Genomic DNA, 20,987 nt, shown 5'->3' on the forward strand with positions numbered 1-20,987 from the left:
TTCACTGCATTTTATTTGTGGAGAGTTTCGAGACCAATTTTTCCTAAGCTTTTCCATTATATAAACTTTGTTGATAAATTCCAATTGTGTGTGCATGCATGTGTGTGGTGCCTTTTTTACTGTCGTTTTTTGGAAGACTTTTCACTATTTTGATAAAACATGGTGAAGATGCTTCTGCATCATATTCTAATGTCTGTCTGTTGCATCGTCCTTTCATATCCATTTTAACCTATAGCATCTGTTGAGCTGTGCTATCATAGTCAAATCAAAATGCATTATAGCAATACAGTAAATTGTATATAATATGTTAAATGAGTATCATTTGTGCTCAGTATTCTCCATTTATAGTTTTAATATAGTTAAATTACTGAGTCAAATTTGCTATAATTATACAATGCCATTCATTTGAAAGATTTACTGTTGTAACAAAACTGTTCCTTGGATCAACCCAGGTATCATAGTTGTATTAACATTAAAATGAATAGTTTTAATTTAGTCTCCAGTTTTCTTCTTGGAGATCTAAACTTCTGTTAGAATTGGCAGTGAATCAATGTGAAACATTGAATACCACATACTTTGTTTCATTTTGTCTTTATATTTTCCAACTGCTTGTCTAGTTTTCATGAATTTGTGTGTGGGTATGTCAGGTAAGCTGCCTACATGCAATCTAAGGTAATTATGAAAAAGGAAAAAACTGATGTCTGTTTACTCTGACCAGATACCTGCCATGCTTTGCAATCCTTGCTTGAGTTGTTTGTTTCCACACAGGAAAAAAAATCGAATCTGTACTCTTGCTTGAAGGTTAAAAGTTGGATAGGCTGTTTGCTGAGTCAAAGTTGACATCAATATTATCTATGCTTCATATTTTTGTGAGGGAACACCAGTGAAAAGTTCAGTTCTGTGTTCTTACTTGGAACGGAAAATTCTAGTTTCATCACAACTACTCTTCTCAACTGTCTCCTGTATATCAATTACCTTTTGAGGGTAGACTGTCTAAACTTGGACACAGTCTTCTAAATGCAGGCTTTAACCAGATTTGACTTGTGATCAAAGTTCCTTAAGATGCATCCTGTTAGTTGATTCAGTCCTGTTGATAGCATCTTCACAATAACTAGATACTTTGTCACTGGCTGATAATCACAGCCAAATCTGTCTCCTCCACCTTGCTAATTGTAAACAATTTTACAACACCAAGTTATAGTCCAGCAATTTTATTTTAAATTCACAAGCTTTCGGAGGCTACCTCCTTCGTCAGGTGAACGATGTGAAAATGAAATCCTCGAGATGAAATCGCATTTATAATTCACAGAACAATGCTTGGTGAGTACAGACAGTTTTTTCAACTGCCCGTTGCCAAGGCAATCAGTGTGCAGACAGACAGGTGTTACCTGCCAGGTCTCACAGAATATACAAATCACCAAAAAAAAAACAACAAACAAAAAAAAACAGAGATAGAGAGGTAGAAACATAGAAAAGACAGCAACTGACCCGTTATATTAAAAACAGATAACATTTGTTCGCTGGTGGGGTAACGTGTAGCGTGACATGAACCCAAGATCCCGGTTGAGGCCGTCCTCATGGGTGCGGAACTTGGCTATCAATTTCTGCTCGACGATTTTGCGTTGTCGTGTGTCTCGAAGGCCGCCTTGGAGTACGCTTACCCGAAGGTCGGTGGATGAATGTCCATGACTGCTGAAGTGTTCCCCGACTGGGAGGGAACCCTCCTGTTTGGCGATTGTTGCGCGGTGTCCGTTCATCCGTTGTCGCAGTGTCTGCATGGTCTCGCCAATGTACCATGCTCTGGGGCATCCTTTCCTGCAACGTATGAGGTAGACAATGTTGGCCGAGTCACAGGAGTATGAACCATGCACCTGGTGGGTGGTGTCCTCTCGTGTGATGGTGGTATCTGTGTCGATGATCTGGCATGTCTTGCAGAGGTTACCGTGGCAGGGTTGTGTGGTGTCGTGGACGCTGTTCTCTTGAAAGCTAGGTAATTTGCTGCGAACGATGGTCTGTTTGAGGTTGGGTGGCTGTTTAAAGGCGAGTAATGGAGGTGTGGGGATGGCCATAGCGAGGTGTTTGTCCTCATTGATGACATGTTGAAGGCTGCGGAGAACATGGCGTAGTTTCTCCGCTCCGGGGAAGTACTGGACGACAAAGGGTACTCTTGGTTGCGTCCCGTGTTAGTCTCCTGAGGAGGTCTATGCGATTTTTTGCTGTGGCCCGTCGGAACTGTCGATCGATGAGTCGAGCGTCATATCCCGTTCTTACTAGGGCGTCTTTCAGCGTCTGTAGGTGTCCATCGCGTTCCTCCTCGTCTGAGCAGACCCTGTGTATTCGCAGGGCCTGTCCATAGGGGATGGCCTCTTTGACATGGTTAGGGTGGAAGCTGGAAAAGTGGAGCATCGTGAGGTTGTCCGTGGGCTTGCGGTAGAGTGAGGTGCTGAGGTGCCCGTCTTTGATGGAGATTCGTGTGTCCAAGAAAGAAACTGATTCTGAGGAGTAGTCCATGGTGAGCTTGATGGTGGGATGAAACTTGTTGATGTTATTGTGTAGTCTCTTTAGTGATTCCTTGCCGTGGGTCCATAGAAAGAAAATGTCGTCGATGTATCTGGTGTATAGTGTTGGTTGGAGGTCTTGTGCAGTGAAGAAGTCCTGCTCGAACTTGTGCATGAAAATGTTGGCGTATTGGGGTGCGAATTTGGTCCCCATGGCTGTTCCGTGTGTTTGGGTAAAGAACTGGTTATCGAAGGTGAAGACATTGTGATCCAGGATGAAGCGGATGAGTTGTAGGATGGCTTCCGGAGATTGGCTGTTGTTGGTGTTGAGTATTGATGCTGTCGCAGCGATGCCGTCATCGTGGGGGATACTGGTGTCTAGTGCCGAGATGTCCATCGTGGTGAGAAGTGTTCCTGGTTCAACTGGTCCGTGGGTACTGAGTTTTTGTAGGAAGTCTGTAGTGTCGCGACAGAAGCTGGGGGTTCCCTGTACGATGGGTTTCAGGATGCCCTCGATGTATCCAGAGAGGTTCTCACACAGGGTTCCGTTGCCTGATACGATAGGACGTCCGGGTGTGTTGGCTTTGTGTATCTTTGGGAGGCAGTAGAAGTCTCCCACGCGGGGAGTACGTGGGATGAGAGTGCGTAGGATGCTTTGAAGGTCTGGATCGAAGGTCTTGATCAGTTTGTTGAGCTGGTGGGTGTGTTCTTTGGTCGGATCTGCGGGTAACCGTCTGTAGTGTTCCTGGTTGTCCAGTTGTCGGTATGCTTCTTTGCAATAGTCCGTTCTGTTCTGTATGACTATGGCTCCTCCTTTGTCCGCTGGTTTGATGACGATGTTGCGGTTGGTCTTGAGAGCGTTGATGGCGTTGCGTTGTGCTCGGGTGACATTCTGGACTGTCTTCTGAGTGCGGCTGATGAATCTGGCATTGACGCATTTCCTGACAGCTTGAGCATACATGTCCAGCTGAGGGCAGCGACCCTCCGGAGGAGTCCAGTTTGACTCTTTCCTCTTCGGTTGCTGTACCGCGGATCCCTCTGTCTGCTGTTCCGGATCGTCGATTGTCTCATTGGGTTCGCTGCTGAAATCTTGGGGTTTGTGGTAGAATTCCCGGAGCCTCATTCTCCTGATGAATTCCTCTGTGTCCGCCGCGAGACTAGTGGGGTCCATTTTGGTAGTGGGGCAGAAATTGAGCCCTCGGCTGAGAACTTCGATTTCGTCTGGTTGAATTGGCATTCGTCTGGTTGCTAATTGGCATTGTGGATTCAAGCTACTCAGGACACCTAAACACATTATCTCAGCTGACATTTCAGTGCAGTACTGAGCGAGTGTTGTACTGTCGGAGGTGCAGTCTTTTGGATGAGACATTAAACTGAGGTCTAATCTTCCCTCTCAGGTGCACGTAAAAGATACCATGGCATTATTCGAAGAGCAAGCGAGTTCCTTTGGTGACCTGGCCAACATTTATCCCTCAACCAACACCACCAAAAACAGTTTTATTGGTCATTTATCTCATTGCTGTTTTGGGGATCTTGCCGTGTTAATTGGTTGCTGCGTTTCCCTGCAATATAAGTGACTACACTTCAAAAATAAGTCGTTGGCTTTGTAGCGCTTTGGGATGTCCTGAAGTTGTAAATGCAAATTCTTTCTTTGCCATTTATGTCTAGAGGTATGTATCGTCATGCCTAACATGGCTCAAGATTTAACTCCCATAAGACAACTGCCAAGCCAGTGGTTAACGTAAGTACAGTACTGCAAAGATTTACTGTTGACTTGATTCTCAAGGAATGGACATGACTTTTATTTAACGATATCAGCACTGCAAAACTCACCATGGCTTCTTCGACAGCACCTCCCAAACCCGCAACCTCTACCACCTAGAAGGACAAGGGCAGGCAGATGGGAACGCCACCACCACCTGCACGTTCCTCTCCAAGTCACACACCATCCTGACTTGGAAATATACCACCGATCCTTCATAGTCGCTGGGTCAAAATCCTGGAAGTCACTACCTAACACCACTGTGGAAGTACCTTCACCACACGGACTGCAGCAGTTCAAGAAGGTGGCTCACCGCCACCTTCTCGAGCAATTAGGGATGGGCAATAAATGCAGGCCTCGCCAGTAATGCCCACATCCCATGAATGAATTTTTAAAAAAATGATTAGCATCATAAGATTCAATGTCTAATTACAAGTTAGTAAGAAATGACCAACTAAATCAGCATAAGCGTAGTAATAAACTTTATTTTCAGTATTGTAATATTGCCTTATCTGGGGATCAACTTAACATTGTATGATCGTAAAATTCAATTTCTGAGGTTACAGAACACACTAAGATACTATTCTAACTAGCACCTGTATTTTTTCAACATTTTGTTAACTCCTTTCATCTGACCTTGTGTTCAATAACACTGTAGTAAAATTGTGACCTTCAGGTTAACTTAATCTGCATAAGCTTTTCACCTTTTGAATTTTCATGTTTGAAAATATTGGAATGGCATAATTTTGCTGATTAATTTGTTACTACACACTGCCATTGGCTATAGGAACAGGGAGAATAAATCCCTTTTTGACTATCTTTTTGAACTCGATAAACATACTAGAAATTATGTCAGTTAACTTTTAATGTATATAAATTTAACATTGTGGCCACAAGGCTGGAGACTAAATTTGTTATTCCTTCCATGGAGCTGGATAGACATGTAATAGAAATTGCAGCCAATGTGTTACTTATACCTATATAAACATTTGACCCATGTATTTTCAAGTTATCAAGCACAAGATTTGAGAGTGAAACCAGTTTTATGGCGCAGAATTTGCTGGAGCGGTGCTTCTCGCGGCGTGCCCCGTTAGTTAGACTTTTTGCCTCATCCTTCAGCTTGAAAAATTTTTGCCCTCTAAGTTGCTGTTAACGGCACGGCGAGGGCAACAGGGCACCTGGGACCTGAGTGAACGACGGGGCCAACAGTATGTCTCCTTAACCAATGAGATTAAAGGATTGAGAAAGAAACAGGAATGGCGGAGAAGGAGGGTGAATGAATTAGTGGATGAATTAGTCAAATCAGGTATGGAAAGAGAAATAAACTGAGGGAAAGAAAGATTGGATTGAGAGAGAGAAAAGACCAAGGAAAAGTAAGAAAAAACATTATATTTTAAAGATCTCCAACAATTTACTGCCTTTAGCAATAAGACTGCACTGTTTCAATTGTTCCTTTTCTGGGCTGGAGAGGTCGATTGGGATTGCAGGAATATAAATCTCATTTAAAAAGGTACTTATGCTGTTAATTACTGACCCTAACTTTCTGCAGTGAGCTTAATGGGCAATTAATGTGCAAATGCAGCAACTTCACAAAACTCATGGGGAGGGTGAGCTGCCGTTTTCACAAGGCTAACGGCGGAGTGGCACAAATCGTCCAGCAACTTTTGGCGAGGAAAGGATACTCCGTGAATTGAGAAATCTTTTCCTTGCCACAAGTTGCTGGGCGATATGCACATTAATAATGGCAAGTGCCATATTAACATCGAGCGGGAGGAGGTATTGGTGGTTTTAGCAGGCCTAAAAATGGATAAATCCCCAGGCCCGGACGAAATGTATCCCAGGCTACTGTGTGAGGCAAAGGAGGAGATTGCGGGGGCTCTAACACATATATTCAGAACCTCTCTGGCCACAGGGGATGTGCCAGAGGACTGGAGAACCGCTAATGTAGTACCATTATTCAAGAAGGGGAGTAGGGAAAAACCGGGGAACTACAGGCCAGTGAGCCTAACATCAGTGGTAGGAAAATTATTGGAAAAAATTCTGAAGGACAAAATTAGTCTCCACTTGGAGAAGCAAGGATTAATCAGGGATAGTCAACATGGCTTTGTCAAGGGAAGATCATGTCTGACTAATTTGATTGAATTTTTTGAGGGGGTGACTAGGCGTGTGGATGAGGGTAACGCAGTGGATGTGGTATACATGGATTTCAGTAAGGCCTTCGATAAAGTCCCCCACAGGAGACTGGTCAAGAAGGTACGAGCCCATGGAATCCAGGGTGCCTTGGCACTTTGGATACAAAACTGGCTTAGTGGCAGAAGGCAGAGGGTGATGGTCGAAGGTTGTTTTTGTGACTGGAAGCCTGTGGCCAGTGGGGTACCACAGGGATCGGTGCTGGGTCCCTTGCTGTTTGTGGTCTACATTAACGACTTGGATATGAATGTAAAAGGTGATGATACAAAAATTGGTAGGGTGGTAAATAGCGAGGAGGATAGCCTCAGTCTGCAGGACGATATAGATGGGTTGGTCAGATGGGCGGAACAGTGGCAAATGGAATTTAACCCGGAAAAGTGCGAGGTGATGCACTTTGGAGGGACTAACAAGGCAAGGGAATACACAATGAATGGGAGGACCCTAGGCAAGACAGAGGGTCAGAGGGATCTTGGTGTGCAAGTTCACAGATCCCTGAAGGCGGCGGAACAGGTAGATAAGGTGGTAAAGAAGGCATATGGGATACTTGCCTTTATTAGCCGAGGCATAGAATATAAGAGCAAGGAGGTTTTGATGGAGCTGTATAAAACACTGGTTAGGCCACAGCTGGAGTACTGTGTGCAGTTCTGGTCGCCACACTACAGGAAGGATGTGATCGCTTTGGAGAGGGTGCAGAGGAGATTCACCAGGATGTTACCAGGGCTGGAGCGCTTCAGCTATGAAGAGAGACTGGGAAGATTGGGTTTGTTTTCCTTGGAGCAGAGGAGGCTGAGGGGGGACATGATTGAGGTGTACAAAATTATGAGGGGCACAGATAGGATGGATACTAAGGAGCTTTTTCCCTTCGTTGAGGGTTCTATAACAAGGGGACATAGATTCAAGGTAAAAGGCGGGAGGTTTAGAGGGGATTTGAGAAAGAACTTTTTCACCCAGAGGGTGGTTGGAGTCTGGAACTCACTGCCTGAGAGGGTTGTGGAGGCAGGAACCCTCACAACATTCAAGAAGCATTTGGATGAGTACTTGAAATGCCATAGCATACAAGGCTACGGACCAAATGCTGGAATATGGGATTAGAGTAGACAGGGCTTGATGGCCGGCGCGGACACGATGGGCCGAAGGGCCTCTATCCGTGCTGTATAACTCTATGACTCTATGAATTCCAGTGGCTTCTAACAGCCAGTTGCAAATCAGACAGGTTTCTGTTTTTGCCAGGTGGTAGGTGCTACGGGAAGGTCAAAGGGAGGAAGAAAAAATAGCTTATGAGCTTTTTTGAGCATCGTTGGAGGAGGCTCTTCCCCTCCTTCCCTTACTATTTCTCTTGTTCTATATTTCCTGCATCGGAGATCGCACTAGCAGCATCATTCTTGACTAACTCCAAGAAGTCTCACAATTTGCCTTGCCTTTCCACATTAATGGCTTAGATTGGATGCTCAGTGACATGGTGATCAAACCTGCATTCCATAACTGATTTTGTAGAACCATAAAAGATTACAGCACGGAAGGAAGCCATTACGTCCATAATGTGTATGCTGGTTCTTTGCTAAAGCAATCCAAAACTAATACCATTGCCCTACTTTTTTCTCATAGCCTTATAATCTTCCTCTGCTTCAAATGTATATTCAGTTTTCCCTTAAAAGATGCATTAATCTCTGCCTCAATCATTCCCTATGGCAAAGCTTTTCCTGCTTTAACAATCCTCTGCATAAATAACTTTGTCATACACAGTAATAATTTTAAATTGATGATGACTCATCGTGACTCCCCAACCAGAAAGAAATCTCCCTATTCGCATCATAATTCTAAAAATCTTCATTAAATACCCTCTTGGTCTTCTCTACATGTCTTTCATATCAATGATGACACAACTGCTATTTCTTTGGAAGAGGCAATAAAAGCCTACTTGGAAGAGCTATCTACTAAGCTGCTTCACCCTGATGTTGACCAGGGCTCAATATCATTCCTCAACCAGTAAGAGAATAATAGTGAAGGTGCATCCATTTTTTGCACCCATATGATCCCATTCTAGAATTAGTCAAGCCTCTAACTTTGATCCAGTACATAGGGTAATCGCTGACTGCCAGCAAGAAATTTTCTTCTAGACTCTGCACAGTCAAAGCAGAGTTTACATTTGATCAGGATGACTAATTGATTACCAGAATCCAACTTCTATAGCATTGGAGGGATATGGACTGATTTGCAGAGGATTTTAAAACAGAGGGATAGTACAAGAGTTGGTTGTGCTTAAGCCATATTTCATTTCAACATTAAAGGGATACACACTTACACCTGAGCAGTGAATACATTGTAGGCCATCTGTTTGTCCTTGTAAGAATGCATATTCCATCTGAAGTGAGCGACACCTTTGATGTTTAGTTATAGATCATGGAAAAGTTGACTGCATTATACTCCAAATACAAAACAACCTTACAGAAGAAAAAAGCTAACCCATTTTTGTGATGGGAGGGGAAATTTATATTAGGGCGGAAAGACAAACTAGGAATTTCTAGCCAGCTGCCAACCTACATAAGAATTGCCTTCTGTTAATCTTAGCAGGTGCCCAATCAATGCCTTGTTATTCACCGCAAGAGGTCAGTATTAGCATCTAGACCTTCAGGCCTTCAAGGTGATGATACATAGGTTTTACTTTCACAGCATCTGTTGCACAGCTATTCTCATCTGCCTGTTGCTTCTTTTTCCAATTATCTTAAATATGTGACATCTGGCTACCGATCCTCCTGCCAGTGGAAACAGTTTCTCCTTATTTATGCTATCAAAACCCCTTATAATTTTGAACGTCTCTAGTAAGTTTACCCTTAAGCTTCTTTGCTGTAAGGAGAACCATCCCAGCTTCTTTAGTCTTCATGTAACTGAAGTCCCTCATTCCTGGAATAATTCTGGTAAATTCTCTCTGCACCTTCTCTAAGATGCTGACATCCTTCCTAAAGTGTAGTACCAGAATTGAACACAATACTTTAGCTGAGGTAAAAGCAGTGATTTATAAAGGTTTAGAATAACTTCCTGGAATGTTAAGTGAATCTTCCCAAATTCAACTAGTATCAGTTGAGAAGAAACTCTAGGTGGTGGGTTCAAGTCCCACTTCACTATTGCAGACCTTAATCTAGTCTGACACTCCAGTGTGGTATTGTATTATCAGTAGCACTGCCTTTCAAATAAAGTGTTCAGCTAAGGCCCCATTTGCCCGTTCAAGTGCACATTAAGAGAACACATAGCACTATTCAAAGCAAAGCAAGATATTTTAGTGACCTGCTTAATGTTCCTCTCAGCCAATACTACTAAAAGATGAACTGTTCATTCAGCTCATGGCTATTTGTAGCAGCTTGCTACATGTTATATTGCAGCCAAACTTAACTACCTAACAGTTGCCACATTTGAAAGTAATTCATTTACTGTGGATCACAGACATTTGAGATGCGATATGTCACTGTTTACGATCTCTTTCCCCCATTAGCATAGCAATCATTTATCAAAGGAATTTTTTAAAAACCTGCATTTTGAGCACCTTTCACATCCTCAAGATGTCAGTGATAGCATTCTCATCTCTGAGTCAGAAGGCTGTGGGTTCAAGACCCACTCCAGAGACTTGAGCACAAAATCAAGGCTGACACTTCAGTGCAGTACTGAGGGAGGGCTGCACCGTTGGTGGTGCTGTCTTTCGGATTTGAGACGTTAAACTCTCAGATAGACGTAAAACATCCCACAGCACTATTTCAAATAAGAGAGGGGGAGTTTTCCCCGGTGGCATAGCCAATGTTTTTACCCCTCAACCAATATCATTAAAAACAGATTATTTGGTCATGATCTCATTGCTGTTTGTGGAACCTTGCTGTACACAAATTGGCTGCTGCATTTCCCTGCATTACAACAGTGACTACACTTCTAAAGTACTTCATTGGGTGTAAAGCGCTTTGGGACATTCTGAGGTCATGAAAAGTGCTTTATCAATACAAGTCTTTCAAAGCCAAAAGTAGTCACTGCTTTATTTAAGGGACAGAAGCCAAATTGCACACAGCAGGCTGGCACAAACAGTACATGAAGTGAGTGACTGGTTCATCAGTTTCTGTTGGTGTTCACTGAGTGATGAATGGTGGCCAAGGGATCAGGAAAACTCTCCAGTTCTTCCAATAAGGCCATAGAATCCTTTGTATCTACCTGAAAAAGTCGGGGGTGGGGGTCCTCACTTATTACAGCAACTCCAACAATGTAGCATTCCCTCAGAACTACATTCCAGTGTCAGCCTACATTATATGCTTGTCTTGGAGTGGGACTCAAACTTTGACTTCAAAGATAGGAGTTCTACCAATTTATCCAAGCAGCCCAACTCAAATTCAGTTTCAGTTCCACTTTATAATGTAACTTTGGTGCACTAAGCAACCCACTGAAAAGAAAGGAAAGGGAGAAAGACTTCCCCTGGTCACTAAGCGAAAAGTTGTGAAACCTGCAGCCGTTAACATTGAGGCTGGCGATGGTGGTCTTTATGTGCCACCTTCAGCAACACACTGTGTGACTGAGGGAGGGGGGTTATTACATGCCTCCCATTCCCTCAAGAGCGTGAGGAGGAACATTCCCATCCAGCAATGCTCGTATGTTGAGTTTGAATAAACAGTGTAGACCCACCGGAGAAGTATCTTCGGATCAGGCCACCTTTCCTGGGCTAGCTGCGCTTTATTCCTGTGGTGGTAGATGCCCTCAATGAATTGATGCACCTCTGCCCCAGAAATGAGGGCCGAGCCCACCCACAGCACCAGGGGATCCACCACCTTACTGGAGATGGAGTTGGCGTCATTGCCAACACCCCCCAACAGACTTGCAATCCTCTTCAATATCAACTGCAGTTGTCCTCTCCAATTCTTCCCCTTCCTCGGTCCCACCCCAAGGATCTGAAATCAAGGAGTTCCTCCTCGGCTCCTTATTACTGGGTTGAGGATACCCGTGGCAATTCAGGGACCTATTCTTTCCTGGGCTCCGTAGGGACACCAGGCACACCCATTCCACAACTTAGAGCCCAATGGTGGTTATGCTTCTCTATGGTGGAGGGTTCTTGCCCCTGTTCCGGGATCTTGTGTTTGTTCCAACAGTGTGATTTTGCTCCCTATGAAGGTAGCAACCCTGCAGACAGTGACGTTTGAGCTCATCAGGTTGTGTGGTTTCAAACATTCTCTTCCTGCCCTGAGGTGGGTCTGTGACTTGGCCCTCTTTCGAAAGAGACCAGAGAAGATGAAGCCCAATAGAGGAAAGCTTGGATGGCCTGTTCTCTTCTACTGTGGCCTGCCCCATGTGAGCTAAGGCTGGACTCAGTGTCAGAGGAGCAGTGGTTCTTTTTCTCCCTGGATTTGTTTATAGAATCATACAGAACAGAAGGAGGCCGTTTGGTCCATTGTGCCTGTGCACGCTCTTTGAAAGGGCTATCCAATTAGTCCCACCCCCATGCTCTTTCCCCATAGCCCTGCAAATTTTTCCTTTTCACATATATATCCAATTCCCCACTGAAAGTTATTATTGAATTTGCTTCCACCACCCTTTCAGCCAGTGCATTCCAGATCATATCAACTTGCTGTGTAAAAAAGTTTCTCCTCATCTCCCCACTGGTTCTTTTGCCAATTACCTTAAAATCTTGTTGGTTGATAAATTTCATTGCCTCAGAGTCCCCATCCCTGGCTGGCACTTTTCTGCCAGAATCCGGCACTTCTGCAGCATGCGGAGGGACTGTAGTCACAGTCTGAGCCTCTGCCTACCCAGGAGTGTTGGGAGCCTGCACACGACTAAGATTTTTAGTTTTTGCCCGTTGCTTTTTAACCAAGGGACGTTCTTCCCCTTTTCCAGTAGAGGCGGTGACTGCCTGCCTTTGCCACAGCAAGTGATGGTGGAGAGCTCACAGTGGAGGTGGCAAATGCTAGGGAGGCACTCTTTCGTGGCTGTATCATCTTCAACAAAGGGGCAGCAGTAGTGGAAATGGGAGGAACACTAGCCCGGGCCATTTTTGATGTTTTAGCAGGCTGTACAATGGGCCAATTTTTCTGGACGTCCCCCATCTACCTATTTCCTTTCTGCCTATTTGTCTCTCTCATTGCACCCCTTGCCCCTCCTTTCTGCAGTCTCTAAGTCTCATGAATCTCTCCTCCCCTCCCTGCAACACAGTACCATGCTTTTGTTGATAGTGCATACTGGGATGTAGGATGACCACTGTAAGAATATAGTTTAAAGCCAAGCATGGTCAATATCCCATCTCGCATAGCTCGCATAAAGCTCCCAAATATTTAGCAAGAGGGCGGTGTTAGTAGTGGGGGGGGGGGGGGGGGGGGGGAGTCGAGTCTCGGTGTGTATGAACAAAGACAGTTTGTAAAAGACAAAGGCTGTGCTGAAACTTAAGAACTAAACACCCTAAAGCTCAAGGGATGGTCGGTTTCTAGATGCTATAATGTCGGAAGGTGGTTTATACCAAAACAAGAGATGAGGTTGCTAAAGAAACCACATACTGTAAACAATAGACATCGCAGGAGCCAGGTTCAGGGCTGACGCTAAACAAACTGATTATGCAGCAGAGATAAGGGATAAGGTAGCCATGCTAACATAGTATAAACAATCCTTGGTGGTTTCTGAGAGTCAGCAAAGTGGGATGGCTTACAGCCATGAGAAAAGACCAGCAGTGCTTACGTACAGAATAATGCAGCCAAATAGTATAAAGATAGGCATACTCCCTTCCAAAAGTGAGAGCGCTTAAGAGGGAATGGTTGGAAGTCCACTGCCACAGGCATTCGGCAACGCTCGGGTCTGATCTACCTGGATTTGTGGACAGACCAGGTTGTATTGATGCTTGTTATTAATGTAATCTGTAGACAGTTGTATTATAACTATGATACTGTTGAATGTAATGTTGAAGACAGCTCAGTAGTGCAACTCTGTTGTAAGTCTATCTATTAAACTCGCCATTTTATAACCACTCGGGCTAGAATCGAGCGGAAATTATTGTTGATGGATTAACAACCCATAGTTGCGACAGTAACGGGGGAAATCTGCTAACAACCACATTTAGCGTTTGCAGCTGAACTTTACCAGTGGGAAAATATGCGTCACGGTTCCAGCTGTGGAGCTACTTAGCTTGTTTTGGTGCAGGCAGTATATTGCATGCTCCAGTGCCGCTGGACATATTGAACGAGAACGCCCCAGCTTGAGGGGGAAAGGAGGTAACAGTTTCTGGTCTGAGGCCTTTATATAATGTGAAGGTAGGACTCCATGTGCAATGCTGGTTACCTATATGTGTCTGCATGACACTTTAATACAGGTGCTATGCATGTGTTTTCCCCTCAAGCAATCAACCTGGGTTGCCCCAGAAATCAGTCCCAGCATATATTAACTTTAGGCCTCATTAGAATCTCACAGGCGGGTTTCCCACCCAGTTTGCTGACCCACCGGGAAATTGGGAAACTTATGGAGTGCAATTTCCTGGCATATCAGCCAGAAGCCTATTTAAATCGATAATCACCTCTTAAAGCAAGGTTGTATTTGGCTCCTGGATTAAACTTAGGTAAAAATCTTAGCGATGTCGAGGAAACAAGCCCACAGATTCTTTGAAGCCTCCCTAGAGGTCCTGCTGGAAGAGATCAGGGCAAGGAGGGAAGTTCTCTTTCTAGCCAGAGGCAGAAGGATTGGGAAACACCAAGTCCACCAGGCAAGGAGAGACCTGGCACCGGAGATCACCCCAGGACCTGGATGCAGTGTCGGATGCACTTCAATGACCTCAAAAGAGTAGAAAGTGTGCATACAGCTCTTCATTTCTCCATCTCTCTCAATAGCACATGGGAACTCTCCTTTCCCCTCTCCCCTACCACTTTGAACAATTCCTTCCCCTCCATCACATCCTTCACCACCCAGCACAAAGTCACAATATACCACTTCTCATTTTCATTACAAACACACACTCTACCTTGTTCCCTTCACAACAGCCACCAGCACCATTCTCTTCTTACTCAGTAGCCTTTGCACAATCACCAACTTCTCTCATGATTCCTTCCTCACTTCACATTGCACACACCTGCCGATCCGGATTGCCTCCTGCTTCTTCTCCCTCTCAGCATCTGCACAACAAACAACAGCCCCACACATCAGCACTATCCTTCGTATGAGACACTCACTAATTCTCACCCTCTCCCTGCAAGATAAAACAGTGCACAACACCCAGCAGAGGAGTAAGACTGAGGAAGAACCATACAACCACATGGTGCTGTCAGCTGGAGCAGCAAGCACTGGAGATCAGTAGCCCATCCAGAGATGTCAGGATAGCAGATTTATTTTTCTTTTCTTGTATATATGTGTTTTTCCCTCCCCTTTACCTCGCTCTGTTTCATATAAGTTGTTCATCTGTAATATTTTCTGGTTCTGATGAAGGGCAATTACCTGAAATGTTAACTTTGCTTATCTCCACTGATGGTGCCTTCCAGTAATACCTGTTATCAGCTGCCTCCATGGTTTGTGCTTACAGCTGCCCTCATGTGGACAATGAGTAAATAGCATTTTTATTTTACCTATACTGCTGTGATGCCAGCATGAATTATTTTTAAACCAACGATTTATATTGAATGAATGCTCAAGCCAACTTTCCAATGGAATCTGAGCCAACAACCTGGCTTCAGCATTAATTGGGCACTTTTATTTCAGGGAAGAGGCCATAGTGACTGTTGTGGGAATAGAAGGGTCACACATAGGCATTTTCCCAGAGGCTGATCACAATTTAAAGGCTGAGAGTGGGAGAAATATGTAGGAGACTCAACTCCGCCTGCCCCATGCTCGGCCTACCCTCGTAGTGATTGATGCCACATGAATGCAAAGACATAGACAAGTCCCATTACTTTCTCCGTACATCAATCACTTGAAAAATATCTCGTGAAACTAAAACCAAAACCTCTCCCTCCAACAGCCAGACTGTGGCAAATTTTAGCCATCATTCTTTGAAGCCAGATTAAGTAAGTCAAGCATAATACAGACTTTTAGGAAAGGGAAGCACTGTGGTAGCAGACACTTCACATTTTGTCAAATAAAATACATTGGGACAGGAGTTGTAGCATGTCCACAGTGTTTCATTTGTGAGGCAAGGAAGGGCATATGTAGTGAAGAGGCGTGGTCTACCTGGCAGATACGTAGGGTGATGGTGGAAATGTGTATTGTGATTTAATGCAGGGGAAGATGCAGAAAGGATTCGTAATGGGAAGGGTCCATGGGGACATTCAGAGAAAGTGTCCCTCTGAATGGCTCTTGTGGCTGCCAAAGTTGTTTGTGCTGCCACCTTTGGTTAATCAGCCTATTGCTGCTCTTCAGAAGGCGCTTGCTCCAACTGCTCGATATAGCTGCCTCCTGGAATAGTGAGATTATGGAGAATGCAGCAAGGTACAATAATCCAGGAAACTTTGGCTATACTGAAGGATATCCCCCCATCTGCCAGGACATTGGCATTTCTATTCTGAGAGCACAGAGTGCTAGAAAGAAGACAACATTCCTGGAAGATTTGTAGATGGTGCATTAGATTTACAGGCTAGTCCAACACACATATACTTTTCATTTCAGCAAGCATAAGGAATCAAAGGAAGATTTGAAGTACTAATCACCCAGGATGTTTTCCTTGCCAGTAAAGATAAGTATAGAAGTTGTCTTTTGTGCTACTGACACCTTTTTGACCCCTATGGATATCATCCACTGCATTGATGTCAAAATGTATTTCCAAGGTCATTGTTTCATTGGAAAGTCACTGGACTGCTTCATCTACTTCCCATTGACTCACCATCAGCAAATGTGGGCAAAATAATATTTTTGACATTGGCAATATTCTTAAAGCCAATGACTTCATACCCCTTCACTGAGTACAGCTTTTTTTTCCAGAAGATGCTTAAGTTATATGTGATGGCTATACTATCGTCTATGCCACTTTACCAACTTGTGCCAGGTTTCCTTCAGTCATGTTCAGTTTTACTATATAGATCATTTCAAAATAGTGCCGAACTGGTAGTTGATTCATTTGGAAGTTGATTCAGTCTTGTCTCTGAAAGTTTCTGAGTGGCCTTCTCTCATTCGATGCTCTTTTATTTTCTTAGGGTGGACTACACATGGTCTGCAGAAGGAATAGGTTTAACTGGCTCAATGGCGTTAATAGTATAAGATTCGACCAGCTGCTTGTAAGGTAGGGGCACCATATTTAAAATGCAGATCATAGCCTGGTAATTCCTTGTTTGTGGAGGTGTATTTGCAGTGCTAGCTGGGCAGTTGGGGGAGGAACTGCAGCAAGCAGTGTCTGCCTCCCATCCCCGCTTCTGGACATAGGGAAATGTCAGGAAAATAGTGGGATGACATCATCAGTCCTAAATCCCATCATTTTCGCCTGACACGACCCATCTGAAAGAACATCTACATGAAGCAGGGGCAGCTGCCAGCAACAGTGCATCAATAAAGAAGTGAAAGTACTAAACAGTGAACCTACTTTTGCTCATATCTTTGACGTTTTTTGGCCGATTTGGCTTTTTTTTTAATCTGCAGTTCTCAAGGGCCCTTCAACCTGCCTAGCACCCAGTTCTGTGGGACCACCTGGCGAATCTGAAGTATTCCATTAGAGGTAAACTGGATTTCATCATCAGGATTCCTTTATACCCTATTCTTATGGAGGAAGAAGAAGAGTGGGTGGAGGAGGAATGCAGGAATGCTCGGCTCATAAGGCTCCATTGGGGAAGGATGATACCTTGTCATTGGTACCCGGCAGTATGAATATACAGACCCCAGAACTCCTGCTATGATCTGAATCAGAAAGCTGCCTCAGGAGGCCGTGCTTCACCAAAGAAGCACTGGAATAGTTATGCCCCCTGCTACAGCCAGAGCTGCAACCAACTCCCACCATTTGGACTGCACTTATAGTCCCTGTGAAAGTAACCATTGCCCTAATTATTTTCGTCATAGGCTTTTTTCAGGGTGCAACACCGGACTTGATTCACGTAGGTCAGTTTGCCGTGAATGCCTGTACTCATCAGGTGAATTATGCATTTTTCAGCAAGGCTGCCCAGTATGTTAATTTTGGATTGTCCCTCTGGCAGCAACATGAGAGTGCAGTACATTTTTCCCATGCGGTTTATTTTCCCAGGGCACAACCGATAGTAGATGGGACTCATGTGGCCATCGAGGCACCATCTAAAAACACCCTTAAATTATCTTAACCAAAAAGCATTCCATTCATTAAATGTGCAGCTGGTAAGTGACGAGCAGCACTGGTCATTGTCCACCTTCCGACACCACACAGCCATCCTGGGAGTCAGGGAGCTTACACTGACAGCCGCTGCCACCTCCCTCCACGTGGTTCTAACCACAGACCTCAAGGTTCTCTTGCTGCTTATCCCTAACAGCACAACTCTTTGGCTGGATGAGAAATTTGCAGTGCACCGCTTGCTCTCCACCATTGTTTCCCCATTGTAGGTAACCTTTGGCCTTTGATGCTGCTGCCACTTTAACTGGACCTATAGTCTGTCTCCACCTAAGTTTCCCTACTGCTCTCGGTGTAAACGATCACTGGCAGGCAGTAGTTGCACTGCCAACCAGCCCAATCGTATGCAAATGCACTGACCCCAGGAGTTCGGATGGAGCCAGCGTCCCAATGTTTTGACATCACAAGACCCACCCCACCACACTTCTGGCAGCAGAGCTGACCCACAGGAATTTCTGGGATCCTATATTTAAGGAGTGCTTGCTGATAAATTAGAGTTATCATATGAAATGGTTTGCCCTTGTTGGTTCTCCCAGTGAGTGTTACCTACTTGTAACTGAGAGTTAGTGCACTGGGTATTTGGGGTGGTGGGGGGAGCGGAGGGGTCACTGGTTCCTACAGTATTTGGATGAACCTGCATAAAATTCCTCTAGTCAGAGTGCACAATTAAAATGTTTTTCAACTTCCCCAAGTTATTGCATTTTCTGTAACTTAAAATAATAAAAATAGCAGTATAAAGCATGGGATAATAATATTATAAATAGAAAATCCTTGTACGACTATAATCTGATTTACTGTATGTTCCAGAATTTAATATTGAGAAAATAACCTGTTATTATCGTATAAAACAGAAGTAGCGCATATAGCGGGCTACAAAATCCTTCCAACGCATAATAGCAAATATGACTATAAATTTGAATGCGATGTTTTCCAGAAACAAATTCCATGTAATACTGAGTGATGCACTTTCTATAACTGCAAAAGACCTCAAATAAACTTCATGCAATCATTTTGCAAACAAGAGAGATAGTAAAATCACAGAAGCAAGTCAATTATTTAAAATATTACAACCTTTTCTAGGGTTTTACATTTGAGAAACTAAGGGTGGGGGGAGGTAGTAAATTTTCAAATTTGTTAACAGTGAATTGGTCAAAAAGTGAATGACTTGCTTAGTTTGACTAAGAAAGCTATTGATGTCTGCTACTGTTAAGTGCTTACCTTAGGGAAAAAAAAGAGTAAAACAACTAGAGAAGTTCAATTAAAAAGTTGTCAGTATAAAACATCATAAAGCATATTAAGTGCATCAGAATGTCTATCTGTAAACTCCTGGTAACATTACTATCCTGTATAGCACAGATTTGGAGATCAGCAGTTTGGAACATCTGTGCACTGTGGAGGGGGGATAGAATAGCAGACTACATTAGAACACTGTAGGGTAAATTCTGTAATCCCGTGCATCTGCGCTTAAAGCGAGCATGGGTCAGAGAGAGCACCCGGATTCTCTGACCCACACTCCCTGTGAACATGGCCCCCCCGCTGGGAATGCAGGATCATGGAATTTTCTCTCACCTTTTAATCACAGAGGCCTGGGTTTGAAGCTAGCACAAAACATTAGGGGGAAAGTCTATTGATTGAATTCAGTTCATAGTTCTTTTCACAACATATGGATTTGTATTTCTAAGAACTTTTATTTAAATTCCAAAACAGATGCAGTTCACAGATAATTAGTTACAGCGTTGTTAAAAATTCAAATTTGAAATTCAGATTTCCAGACAGCAACAATGGACCAAAATAACTATATATATATTTATTAAAAAAAACTTAACTCTCTCAGGAACTAGTAAATATAGACGGATATTCATTTTAAGGCAAACCCTGTGGGAAACAGGTTGATATTGATCATTCTTGTCAGCTCCAAAAGGCTGCCACTTCACATAAACATGTTTTTACATAATATGTACAGTATGCCACCACTGCATCAACTAAATGCAGGCTACAGAATGGGACTCAGTGATTTACTGAAAAACAAACCCCAGAGTGACCTTGAATGCACATTTCAGGTGGCCAAAAATTGATTTATGTAAACCCAACTCATTCAGTGGTTTATTTTAATGTATAAAATCTATTTGTGATATACACTTGAAAAGTACATCAAATTGTCAAACAAAATTAAGGAGAAAGATGTCCTGTATTGGTAGTTCTAGTACTCACTGCCAACAAAATATGTCAGTCTAGAATTAAAGATATTTTGGGTGAAATTAATGTCTCCTCACATATACTAAGACAAGTTTAGTTCAAGAATAAATGATTAATACCAATAAACTAAAAACACTAACTTGGCCAATTATTGTAGCCATGTGACATTGCATATTCCAACCCTATGAGCAGGCATACAAAACCAATGCTGTAACCAGATTCTGATCAAGTAGTAGCAGGTGCAGCAGAGTAAATGCAGTGTTGCAAATCTCAGAAATGCCATTTACATCAATGAGGAACAATAAAAGAATGTAGATATGAAGGAAGAGGGCAGCGAGAACAGTTGAATAGGCATAAAATTAATTGCAAGGCTTTATTTGAGGAGGTTACATTCTGAGGTTTAGGTGCACCAGACATGCAATTATTGAGATATATACATTGCTGACTCCAGATTTAAAGAATCCTCTGTGACTCTAACTGTTTTGTCTGTCCTAGCATCCATTTACCTTCTGGCTACTGTAGCTCTTTAGGCAACAGGAGACGATACTAGTATTGACCAAGGTCATCTGGATTCAGGAGGTAACTAATGTTTTGCATCATAAGGCTGGCTAGCAAACCATACAATAAAACTTCTGAATCATTTCAGGCTTCCTCAAGAGCACTTTATGTAGTTGACTATACCCATGTGGGTTTCCATCAGTTCAATAGTGTACATCCGCTGCAATCTGTTTCCTCAGTATGAAGCTAGTCTGCAAGGCCAAAACTGGTCTTCCCAGTGATGCCAAATTCCCTGAGTTAACACAAGCTGTTATAGAGCTAATGTTTGGTTTGGTCAGTCATTTCAATGGCCCTTGCCTTTAAAAGGCACTTCCACCTTGACCGTGCTTTGTGTGAGGTGAATGAAAGCAACGTAGTTCATTTGTGACTTTTTGGCACTGGGAAATCAGAGTTGGTCAGCAAGTTGCGAAAGCCAGCCAGTAATCCAGACTAGCCTCAGCACAGTAGTACTGGTGAAACAGTCTTCCTCTGTGTATTTACCTGCCTCACAGTACTTATGTAAATCATCACATAA

The 20,987-nt window shown here is 43.5% G+C and overlaps 1 long non-coding RNA gene across 1 annotated transcript; it reads left to right on the forward strand.

Annotated features, from left to right (window-relative positions):
* Positions 1-16,596: 16,596 nt before the first annotated feature.
* LOC137321326 (uncharacterized) lies at positions 16,597-20,567 on the forward strand. Its single transcript, XR_010962781.1, has 3 exons — positions 16,597-16,654; positions 17,008-17,083; positions 20,411-20,567. It is a non-coding gene; the product is annotated as an uncharacterized lncRNA (long non-coding RNA).
* Positions 20,568-20,987: the final 420 nt, after the last annotated feature.

Source organism: Heptranchias perlo, chromosome 5, assembly GCF_035084215.1.
Source record: "Heptranchias perlo isolate sHepPer1 chromosome 5, sHepPer1.hap1, whole genome shotgun sequence".
Classification (NCBI taxonomy): Eukaryota; Metazoa; Chordata; class Chondrichthyes; order Hexanchiformes; family Hexanchidae; genus Heptranchias; species Heptranchias perlo.